This window comes from Citrus clementina, unplaced genomic scaffold (assembly GCF_000493195.1).
Source record: "Citrus clementina cultivar Clemenules unplaced genomic scaffold, Citrus_clementina_v1.0 scaffold_8, whole genome shotgun sequence".
In the NCBI taxonomy this organism is placed as follows: Eukaryota; Viridiplantae; Streptophyta; class Magnoliopsida; order Sapindales; family Rutaceae; genus Citrus; species Citrus x clementina.
In genome coordinates this window covers 3,380,122-3,392,148 of record NW_006262022.1, presented here as the reverse complement: position 1 = coordinate 3,392,148, position 12,027 = coordinate 3,380,122, and the positions used below count along the sequence as shown (strand labels likewise).

Genomic DNA, 12,027 nt, shown 5'->3' with positions numbered 1-12,027 from the left:
TTGATAGATACTTTGACATCTAGAAACATGTTGAAAAATTATGCATAATTGTGTGTCGTAGCAAATTACATTTGCAGTGTGGTCGCTTAAGTCAGTTCTCTGAAATAATGGGCATGGTGCATCCATCCATCTTGCAGACGGCGGAATAACAATGAAAGGTGAATTTAGAGCTAGGTTAAATCGAATCAAACTGTAGTTTCTTTTTCACAAATTGGCTCCTATACAATTAAACTCTTTAATATTCAATCCTCATTATTCATAAGCTTGATTAATTAAAATAGTTATTAAAAAGCCAAAAAAAAAAAAACAAAAGAGATAGAGAGAGAACATTGGAGTACAAGCAGATATATAATTAAATAACACTGAATATAGTTCATAATATATGATGGTCCAGTTGGTTAGCAGGACAATAAGAAAATGTTGGGTTGGACGGTTGGTGATGAAATAAAGAGTCATTAAATATGAATGAAAGAAAAAAAAAATATGGACGACATATGCAGTAGATGGATGATTTGATGTGCATATTTAATTACTCTTTATTTCATTGTCGTGAGTAAATTAAAAATTGATTTTATTGCCATTCAATTTGATAATTTTAAGTAATTTTCTTGTGCTAATCAACTAAATTTCGAATCTTAAAAACAATAGTGACTACAAATTAATTTGTATTTTGTTCATCCTATCTTTTAAAAAAGAAAAGAGACATGACGATAGAAAGTTAATTCGGTGAGCATGCTTACGCTGGTTGAACAGTGCATACAACCAGCTAAAGGTCTACGAGTCAGAATTTTGTGTTTTCTTGCCCAACCTTTTAGGGTTTGTGTAAATAAAAGTCATATAAATGAAACATTATCTTAATATTCCACTTTGACTAGCTAGTGAAACGCTGCCATTCCATTAGGAAATCTGACATAATTTTCAATGGATCACTCTCTCTGATGGCAATATTGCCCGCCAACCCAAAAATCTCATTCGTTAAAATTATGACTAATACTTAGTAAAAGGAGGAAAGGTAGTGTTAGTACAATCTGATGATTGTCACATATATATTAGTAAAAGGATGAGTACATTGATACAAATTTAAACTTTTTTTCCTTTTTATCCCTAATCACCTATTACATTATTTTAATTTCCAATTTTTGTGAAAGTCTAACGGGTTGTTGTCTCGTCATTATTTTTTTTATAAAGTCTTGTCATTATTTGGTTTCGAGTAAGAAGAGAGAAAGTTAGTGAGAGGATGAAAATTTTACAAAAACTTGTTACTGGCTGTGGTAATTAAGTAATTTGAATTCTTCTTTTTATTTATTTATTCACTCTTTCCTGTTTTAAAACAAATTATGAGTTTTCATGCTTATAATAATTCTTATAAACTTCATATGGTTTGGCATAAAATTAGGTAATTGGAAAGGCCCTGGTGTTGGATGAAATTATCAATTACGTGTAGCCCCTATAAAATCAATTGGAGACGACATTGTTACTAAAAAAACCTTATTAACACAGTAATAATGAATTAATCTTCTTTAATATACTGTTGTATTCCTACTTTATTTATTGAGTTTTGCAGTTTTTTTGGCACTATTTTCTCTTAATTTCATACATTACTTTTTACTATTTTCCAGTCTTTCTATGTTGCTTTTGGATCACTACAATTGCTGGTTGTGATTTATTTTAGCCTACTATTGTAGGTCTTTATAGTTGCCGAGTTTTGTTTATGTTTAGCTACTTTATTAAAGCAATTTAGCATAATGAAGTTATGGCTAACCTTTATTAAATACTTCTAACTTTTGTCGATACATTTTCTTTACTTTTATACTGAATATTTTTTTTTTTTGGGTTTTTCAAGTAATTTAATCCTTAAATTGATTTTCTAACAAAATCAATTACAAAAACGATCAGGAAAAAACAAGTAGAATCGTTGTAAACTGTCTTCTGTTCATCGTGGTTGATCAACTCTCATGTGCAACATCTAAATCCAATGGTACTTGAAACAAAAGAGACTTTGTTTTATGACTTCTATCTTTATATTTCTTTGCAAGGAACAATATTTATTTGGATTTCAATGTCATGCTTTGTATTTGAATCTTTTGGATTGTAATTACATATTTTAAATCCTTTTTCACGTGACTACAATTTTTTTGGTCACTAAATTTCAATTTATGCCACTACAATATGTTGTTGTGGATTTATTTTGTGTTTTAATAATGGTTGAGAAAAGTCACTTCAATTTTTTGAATACGATATAAACAGTAGCCAAATAATAAAATATATTGTGGTTAAAAATAATGTGAGACTACATTACATATATTTTGTATTGAAGGGTTCTGTCACAAATTGTTAATTTTTATGACTAAATGTAGTTGTTGCAAAGGTCATCTAAATGACTAACCAAATTCTCCCTAAGACATTAATTCTGTATCAATGGTTTGAGAATTAACAGCACAGATTATCGAGCAACAATCACACGCAAGAACCAAAGCATTAAAGAAACAATATGACGCCAAGTATAAGGGGTTCAGCACCAAGAAGTGGTGCTTACATCCACTGGAAACAAAGCAACAGTCTTTCACTAATTTGTTCACAAAACAATACAAGAATAGGATTTGATTTACAGAGAACAAGAACTTGTAAACCCTTTTTTCTCTCTATCTTCTCTCTACTCTCAGTGTTTACCAAATCATGTGTAGATGATGACCAAGCCTGCACCCTTTTATCCTCTGTTTCTGGGTTGTTACGCTAACTACCATTCCCGCCAAAACTATCCAAGAAGCTCTGCCTCACGTGCTTGTCACACGCTGATTTAAGTGTGATTAAGAAATGGCACTCAGAGACGTCGTTTCTTGATCCAAGAAAAAAGTTAGCTTCAACACACGTGCAAATCATGTGTACTACTAAAGGTAGAACTGACGATTGAGATTATGTCGGTTATGGCTTCAGGAACTCTACAAGTGACAAGTATCCGAGACTGAATCCTCTAAACGACTTGTAGTACTTGAGTTTCGAGTTCACTGTTTATCAATCTCCACCTTGAACTCAGAACTCTAGCTACTCTTGTTTACTTCATTCCCTTTCCTTTGCAGCTGATCAGAAACTGTAAATTCCTGCTAAGTTCAAACAGAGGTTGAGCTTGGCAGATGGCACAGCTTTAGTCAACATATCAGCTGGATTTTGATCAGTGTGAACCTTGAGCATCTTCACAGTTCCTTTTGAAACTTCAAGTATAACAAAATGCAGCTTTACATCGATATGTTTTGTTCTTTCATGATGGGTCTGGTTTTTACTCAGATGTATTGCACTCTGGCTATCACAATATACTTCAAATGTTTCTTGTTTTGATCCCAACTCTGAGACCATTCCCTTTAACCAGATAGCTTCCTTAAAAACTTCTGCAGCTGCTGTATATTCGGCTTCAGTTGTGGACAAAGCTACCACATTTTGCAGAGTAGCTTTCCAGTTCACAGTGCAGCCTTCCAAAGTGAATATAAAGCCTGTCTGAGACCTTCTTTTGTCAAGATCTCCAGAGAAGTCTGAATCAACATACCCCATTAGCTTGTGCCCTTCCTGTTTTAACCCTCCATATAGCAGACCAAACTCCATAGTACCTTTCAGGTACCTCATTATCCATTGGACTGGCCTTCAATGCTCATAACTTGGATTTGCCATGAATATACTCACTATACTCACAACATGTGAGATATCCGGTCTAGTGAGAACCATGGCATACATGAGGCTCCTAACTGCACTGGAGTAAGGTATCTTTGCCATTTTTTCTTGCTCTGCATCAGTTTGTGGACACTGTGCAGCAGACAACTTGAAATGATTTGCCAAAGGTGTTTGAACAGACTTAGATTCATGCATCCTAAATCTAACTAACACCTTTTTAACATAGCTCTGTTGGGTTAGAAACATAAGCTTCATTCTCCTGTCTCTGATAATTTCCATACCTAAGATCTTCCTTGCAGCTCCAAGATCTTTCATATCGAATTCACTGCTCAAGAGGTCCTTTAAATGACTGATTTCATCTATGCTGTGACATGCTATAAGCATGTCATCCACATACAGAATAAGATAAATCACTTTTCCATCACCAATGTCCTCAAAGTACACGCAACAATCATAATTGCATCTCTTATAGGCATGCTTTGTCATAAAACTATCAAACTTCAAGTACCATTGCCTAGAAGACTGCTTTAATCCATATAAAGATTTCTTTAGTAAGCACACATGATCTTCCTTACCAGACACCACATACCCCTCAGGCTGCTCCATTACAATTTCTTCTTGTAATTCACCATGCAGAAAGGCTGTTTTAACATCCATCTGCTCCAAGTACATGTCTTGAATGGCAACTAAAGCTAAGATGACTCTGATGGAGGCATGCTTCACAACTGGAGAGAAGATTTCATTGAAATCAATCCCCTCTCTTTGTGTGAAACCTCTTGCTACCAGCCTGGCCTTAAACCTACTAAGTTCAGCATCAGATATTCATTTCTTAATTTTGAAGATCCATTTGCAGCTAACAATCTTCCTTTTCTTTGGTCTAACTATCAGTTTCCAAGTTCCATTTTTCATCAGTGATTCAATTTCCTCATCCATAGCCTTCTTCCATTTCAGCTCATCACTGCTGTTTATAGCTTCTTTATAGGTTCTTGGCTTTTCCTCATTTACCTCTTGTGCAGCTGTTAATGCATAAGTAGGGATGGCAAAAATCCCCATGGGGACGGGTACCCTCGGGGATTTTCCCCATTCGGGGAGGGTACGGGGATAATTTTATACCCAATTTTTTATTCGGGGAGGGGACGGGGATGAGGTGGAATCCCCATCCCCTACCCATTTTCCCATTTTAATTTTTAATTTTATTTTTATTTTTAAAATTACTAATAAATAAATAACAAAATTATAAATATTGTTAAAAATAATAAATATCAAAATATTTATATTATTAAATGCTAATAGGTAACCTACATTAGCTCGAATTGCTAGAGATATTTTGGCAATTCCAATTACAACAGTTGCTTCTGAATCAGCTTTTAGCACCGGTGGTAGAGTTGTGAGCCCACACGGTAACAAACTTCATCCAAGCACATTGGAGGCCTTAATGTGCTGTCAAAGTTGGTTACGAGCTTACAATAACAGTATGAGTTTATTTTACATTGTGATTATATTATACAGTTATTAATATTTGCACTTATAAGTTACTTTACTTATGTTATTTTCATTGTTTTATGATTATTTTAATAATTTATATTTTGAATGTGACTTTGTAATGGATCAATATTAATGTAAGATATATTTTGAACTTTATTTTTATCTGAATTTTTTATTTTAATATGATTAATTTAAAATCAAAAATAAAAATAATATATTAGACTATTAGTTATTCGGGGACCGGGGACCCTCGGGGATCCCCTGTTATTATTCGGGGAGGGGATGGAGATTCTCTCAAGTAATTTTGACAGGGACGGGGAGGGGACGGGGACATATGCAAAATATCGGGGATGGGTATGGGGAGATTGGTCCCCTCCCCTCCCCTCCCCATTGCCATCATAAGCTATCAAATCTGCTGTTGCATACCTTTTAGGTGGTCTTACAGCTCTCCTCTTTCTATCCCTGACCAACTGATAAGAGTCATTTTCATTCTCAGCTGGCTCTGACTCCTGGACATCATCAGATCCATCAGCAACCCTTCCTGCATCTTCTTCAGTTTCTGATTCAGTCCTATCTTGCTCATGGGACTCCACCTTAAACTGAATACTCCCAGGTCTTGTTTCTGATCTATACTCTTTGGATTCAGTGGCTTTGGATTTGATCAAGATTTCTGACTCATTGAAAGTTACATCCCTGCTGATAATGCATTTTGGTGGCTTCATATCAATGCACCATAGCCTATAGCCTTTAACTCCATCAGGGTATCCCAGAAATCTACACTTTAAGGCTCTTGGCTCCAATTTGCCTTGTTTGACATGTGCATAAGCAACACAGCCAAAGATTCTTAGTTTAGAGTAATCTGCAACCCTTCCAGACCATAGCTCGATAGGTGTTTTGTATTCTATTGCTGTAGATGGGCTTCTATTTACCAAGTAGCATGCTGTGTTTAAGGCCTCTGCCCAGAGTGACTTAGGCAGCTTAGAGTATAGCAGCATACACTTCACCTTGTCCATTAAGGTTCTGTTCATCCTCTCAGCAAGACCATTTTGCTGAGGTGTGTGTATGACTGTTTTGTGCCTCATAATCCCATGTCTTTCACAAAAGTCTCTAAACTCTTTATTGCAGAATTCCATTCCATTATCTGTTCTTAAAGCTTTTACTTTCAAACTTGTTTGTGTTTCTACCAGAATTTTCCATCTTTTGAACCTTTCCAAAACTTCATCTTTGGTTTTGAGTACATACACCCAAACCATCCTTGAATAGTCATCTATTAAGGATAAGAAATATCTACAACCACCAAGAGAATCTACCTGTGCAGGTCCCCACAGATCAGAGTCTATATATGCAAGCCTCTCTTTGGTAGAATGAACTGCAGATTCAAACTTGAGCCTGGAAGCCTTTCCTAGAATACAGTCTTCACAGAATCCCAAAGAACTTAGCTTGTCACTTCCAAACACCCCCTTCTTTTGAAGCTCCTTTAGTCCTCTCTCACTCATGTGCCCCAACCTCAAGTGCCATAGCCTTGCTTTATCTTCACTCTTCTCAGTAACACTTGCCTCTCCAACAGTTGTATGTCCATTCAGCACATACAAACCATTTTGCTTGGTACCTTTCATTATGACTATTGAGCCTCTAATAACTTTCAATGACCCATTTTCAACCTTAATGACACATCCAGTTTGATCAAGCATGCCAATAGATATTAGGTTCCTTTTAAGCTCAAGAACATGCCTAACCTGAGTTAGTTCTCTAACCATGCCATCATACATCTTAAGGCTTACAATCCCAACTACTTTACAAACTGAATTATTTCCCATCAGCACCATACCCCCATCATAGGACTGATATGTTGTAAAGCAATTTCTATTTGGGCTCATATGAAAAGTACATCCAGAGTCTACTACCCACTGACCTTGAGTTTTTTCTTTTGTAGCATTGAGGACTTCAGCTGTCTCAAAACTGGTTTCTTCTGTGGCTATTGCTGCATTTCCAGATTTGTCTTTTGATTCCTTTTGCTTTGTTTTCCTCTCAGGGCAATCCCTCTTGAAATGCCCTTTTTTGTGGCAGTGAAAACACTTTAAGTGTTTTTGCTTTGACTTTGATCTTCCTTGCTTCTTTCCTTTGTACTCTCTTTTTTCAGGTCTGCCTCTTGCCATCAGCCCTTCACTTGATTCACTCTCTGAGTTATCTTGTTTGTCTTTTAACTTCTTGGTACCAAGAGCAGATTTTACCTCTTCCAAGGAGAGTGATTGCCTTCCATATAACAAGGCATCCACAAAATGTTCATATGATTTTGGTAAAGAACTGATCAACAGCAAAGCCTTGCTCTCATCACTTAGTCATTCATCAATTGTTTCTAGTTCATCACAAACTTTATTAAACTCATCTATGTGTTCATCAAGTGATGCTCCTTCAATCATCCTCAGTGAGAACATATTTTTCTTGATGTATAGCCTGTTTGCTAAGGACTTTGTCATATACAATTGTTCCAGTTTTGCCCAGAGCCCAGCAATAGTCTTTTCCTTGGCAACTTCCCTTATCACTGAGTCACCAAGACTGAGGATGATGGTGCTTCTTGCCTTTTTGTCAATCTCAGCCATCTGTTCTGGAGTTCTTGAAGAAGAAGCTTCTGCATTTTCATTCTTGATGACTGGATCAACGGCATCTCCCAGACCTTGTGTGATTAACAATGCTTCCATCTTGATCCTCCACATATTGAAGTCGTTCTGACCCGTGAACTTCTCAAGATCCACTTTGTTAGTCATTTCTTGAACCTTGATACAGAAAAGAGAGCTCTGATACCAATTTGTTGTGAATTTGTCTTTGATACGACTAACCAAATTCTCCCTAAGACACTAATTCTGTATCAATGGTTTAAGAATTAACAGCACAGATTATCGAGCAACAATCACACGCAAGAACCAAAGCATTAAAGAAACAATATGACACCAAGTATAAGGGGTTCAGCACCAAGAAGTGGTGCTTACATCCACTGGAAACAAAGCAACAGTCTTTCACTAATTTGTTCACAAAACAATACAAGAATAAGATTTGATTTACAGAGAACAAGAACTTGTAAACCCTTTTTTCTCTCTATCTTCTCTCTACTCTTAGTTTTTACCAAATCATGTGTAGATGATGACCAAGCCTGCACCATTTTATCCTTTGTTTCTGGGTTGTTACGCTAACTACCATTCCCGCCAAAACTATCCGAGAAGCTCTGCCTCACGTGCTTGTCACACGCTGATTTAAGTGTGATTAAGAAACGGCACTAAGAGATGTCGTTTCTTGATCCAAGAAAAAAGTTAGCTTCAACACACGTGCAAATCACGTGTACTACTAAAGGTAGAACTGACGACTGAGATTATGTCGATTCTGGCTTCAGGAACTCTACAAGCGACAAGTCATCCGAGACTGAATCCTCTAAACGACTTGTAGTACTTGAGTTTCGAGTTCACTGTTTATCAAGTACACACATTACTGAGTTTCCGGTGATCACATCAGAATACATTATCTCGATTTAATGATGAAGCTAATTTATCCATCAAGGGCACAGCCTCTTCAGAATCTAGATGGAACAAATAAAACACGTGATCGTCTCCTTCTGTCTCCACAATCTCAGTTTCTCCAGCCCATCCATAATTTTTCAAAGTCTCATAATAAAACAACCCCGTCTCTCCAATTGTCCTTCTCAGTAACACAAACAAGAACCCTGGGGCACCTCAGGCTTCTTAACCCAGAGTCAGCAGCTGATTTTATTCTCACATCATTGAACCCACTTGTATATGGACATACAAATTACCCAGCAGTTATCAACAACTCCATAATTTCTCCCAAAATATGGCTGAACCAAGCAAATTCCTGACAATTTTATCCCATTCAAGTCTTCAAAACTTGCTTGAAATGCCACGCTGTGCACAATATTGCCGCCTGCACTGTTACCGCGTAAAAACACAAGTAAAATTAGCACGAGTGTTTAGCCAAGTTTCATAACCATGAGCACTGATCTTAAAATGAGAAGCAACCCATTTGAGAGCAGCCCATGAGTCTTCATAAGCTGCAGCGACCAAGTGTTCAGGGGCTAATCTGTAATCAATTGAGACTACAATAACATTTGCTTTGGCTGAAAGAGAGCCGATATAGTTGTGGTACGTGGAACAAAATGGTGAACCCATGAATAAACCTCCGCCGTGATAATAGAAGAGGGAGCTTTTGGTTTGTTTTAATGGCGGCTGAAGGGATGAAGATTCTTGATGTTACGCCTTTCTCTGGCACAATAACTACATCTTTGGAGAAGACAACATTTGGGGAATCCATTGATGCTGAAACTTTTTCGGTGCCAAAGAACCCTTCCCCATGCCCATCAGTATGCACGAAAATATGGAAGAAACTCATGTGCAGATGCTCTTGTTTTGAATCCATTGTTGCAATATGATTAGAATGATAATATAACCATAAACTCTTATATAAATTTATCTTATACTGACATGACATAAATTTATTGATTGAATAAAAATATAAAATAATAAAAATAAATCACGTGAGTTAAATAATATTTAATTCAATTAATTTTATCATACCACATAATTTACACAAAATAAATTTGTATCTATTAATAAAGATTAGCAGTACAAAGACATTATGAAAAATTGCTTTAAAAAATATATATTTTGACAGTTTGGTTTCTGTGGTTGGTGATTTCGTGCTTTCTGGGACAGAAAAAGGACCAAGTTTGGTCGTGTTTGTCATAAAACTTCTTTGCTTTTATCGGAAAAATTGTAAAATGAAACAAAGCCACGCAAAACCGGCTGTACAATAGCATCACGGTTCCCAATGGACATCCACACGGTCCATCATCCATCATATGACTTCACATCCCGCTTTTTCTTTAAAAAAGTTTTTAGTTGGAAGGAAAAAAAAGTAATTATAAAATAAAAATTAATAATATATAATAAATATATTTTTAAATAATAATTTTAATAAAATTAGTAATGATATAATAAATTTTTATTATTCAAGTATAAAATTAAATTTTTTTAATTTTTAAGTTATAATAGTTAATATTTGTCAAATATTTGATACTATACATTTTAATTTACAATTGTCCAACCTTAATTTTAAATAATGCATTACTCTCAAAAACCAATTCTTAAAGTATGAGCATCTATGAACTTCACTTATATTGTCATCTACTATTTAAATTGTTATATTTAGCTCGTGGGGTAGGACTTAGGATCCCTATCTATTTAAAAAAGATTTAACAAAAATATATATAATGTTTATAAATCATAATGTCGATTTTAAAATCATGGCAATTTAATTTCTAAAATAGTGCAATTAACTATCCATTGAAGCAAACTTTGCCACCTTAAATTTTTTATTGCAAAAATCTGTAAGAAATCGAATTGAATTGAATTACAAAATTGGGATGATGATAGCGGCTAGAACATGAAAGCCAAGCATCTTACGTTTTTGCTAAGGAAATTCATTCGGTAATTGGCTATGTGTCCAGTTGTGAGTTTCGTGACACTTTTCCATCAGACTTTTAATGGATAAAAGAAAAAACTTTTGACAATAATAGTGGGCTTTACGTTAATTAATAGAAGAATATGAGTATTTAAGGGTCTGTTCGGCAACGTGTTATGTGCTCTATTTTCATTTTCCTTTTATGAATCTCAGTTAATACATGTTTGATGGTTGAAATTAAAAAAAAAAATTGTAAAACAAATAAGCTGAGATTCAATTTTATAACTATTAAAGTGAGAACATGTTTACCACGTATTACAAAACTAAATTAAAAAATAAAATCTAAAAGTCTCGGCCTTATCTCTTTATCCTTATTTCTTTGTCCAATAGCGCTGACTCTCGCTCCTTATCCCTCTCGATCTACTAACAGTGGTGATTATTCTCTCTCGGTGTGCCCAAATCAGCTATCGTACTCCATCTTTGTTGCCGCTGCTACTTCATCTCAACCACTGTTGTTCCTCCATCTCCGCCGAAGCTGCTCCATCTCGACTATCTCGTTTGTTGTTGCTCCTCTCTCGACTCCATCTCTGCTATTGTGAGTTATTGGTATTTATTTAGGGTAATTATTCACCATCCACCTATCTTTTTATACTTTTTTAAAAATACATAAATTTTATTTTTTTTCTGAACTTCACTTGACGTTTTATTTTTGTGCACATGTCCACTGCCGTCTTCAAACCGTTAAGAAAATTAACGAAATATTGTCCAAATTAAGTTTTTGAAGTATAGGTGAAATTATTATTATACCCTTATGACGTCAGAAAAGTTTTATTGGTTTGAAGACGACAGTGGACATGTGCAAAAAAATATAACTTCAAGTAGAGTTCAGTAACAAAAATTAAGAATTGTATATTTTTAAAAAAGTGTGAAAAAACAAGTGGACGGTGGATAATTACCTTTTTTTTTTTGTATTTGAGTAAATTTTTACTAATTATTATCATACTATTTTGTTTTGTTTTGTAATCATGATCATGAAATAAAAATTGTGGCTAATAAAGTCCGAGCCCGACCCGACAATATAAATAAAGGATCCGAACCCGATAAAAAGCCTGAATTTTCACTTTCGGAGACCCAACCTTAATATTTTTTTAATATTTAAATATTTTAAATTTACCTCCCCTAATATATTCAAATTAAATATAAAAATTACTTCAATCGATATCTCAACCATAAAATCATATAAATAACTAAACATAAACAAAAAAAAAACATGACTAATTCAAATAAAGTCACACAATTCAAATTAAAACACACTTTTTTTAATTATTAAATAATCGGGTCGAGTCGGGTTGGGTCGGCTAATTGTTAAGTAATCGAGTAAAGTTGAGTCAGAGTTCAGGCTTTTGATCGGGCTTT

General features: G+C 35.0%; 1 pseudogene; it reads right to left on the bottom strand.

The window, feature by feature from the left end:
* Window positions 1-8,645: 8,645 nt before the first annotated feature.
* Window positions 8,646-9,553, bottom strand: LOC112096250 (annotated as a pseudogene).
* Between the last annotated feature and the right edge of the window lie 2,474 nt (window positions 9,554-12,027).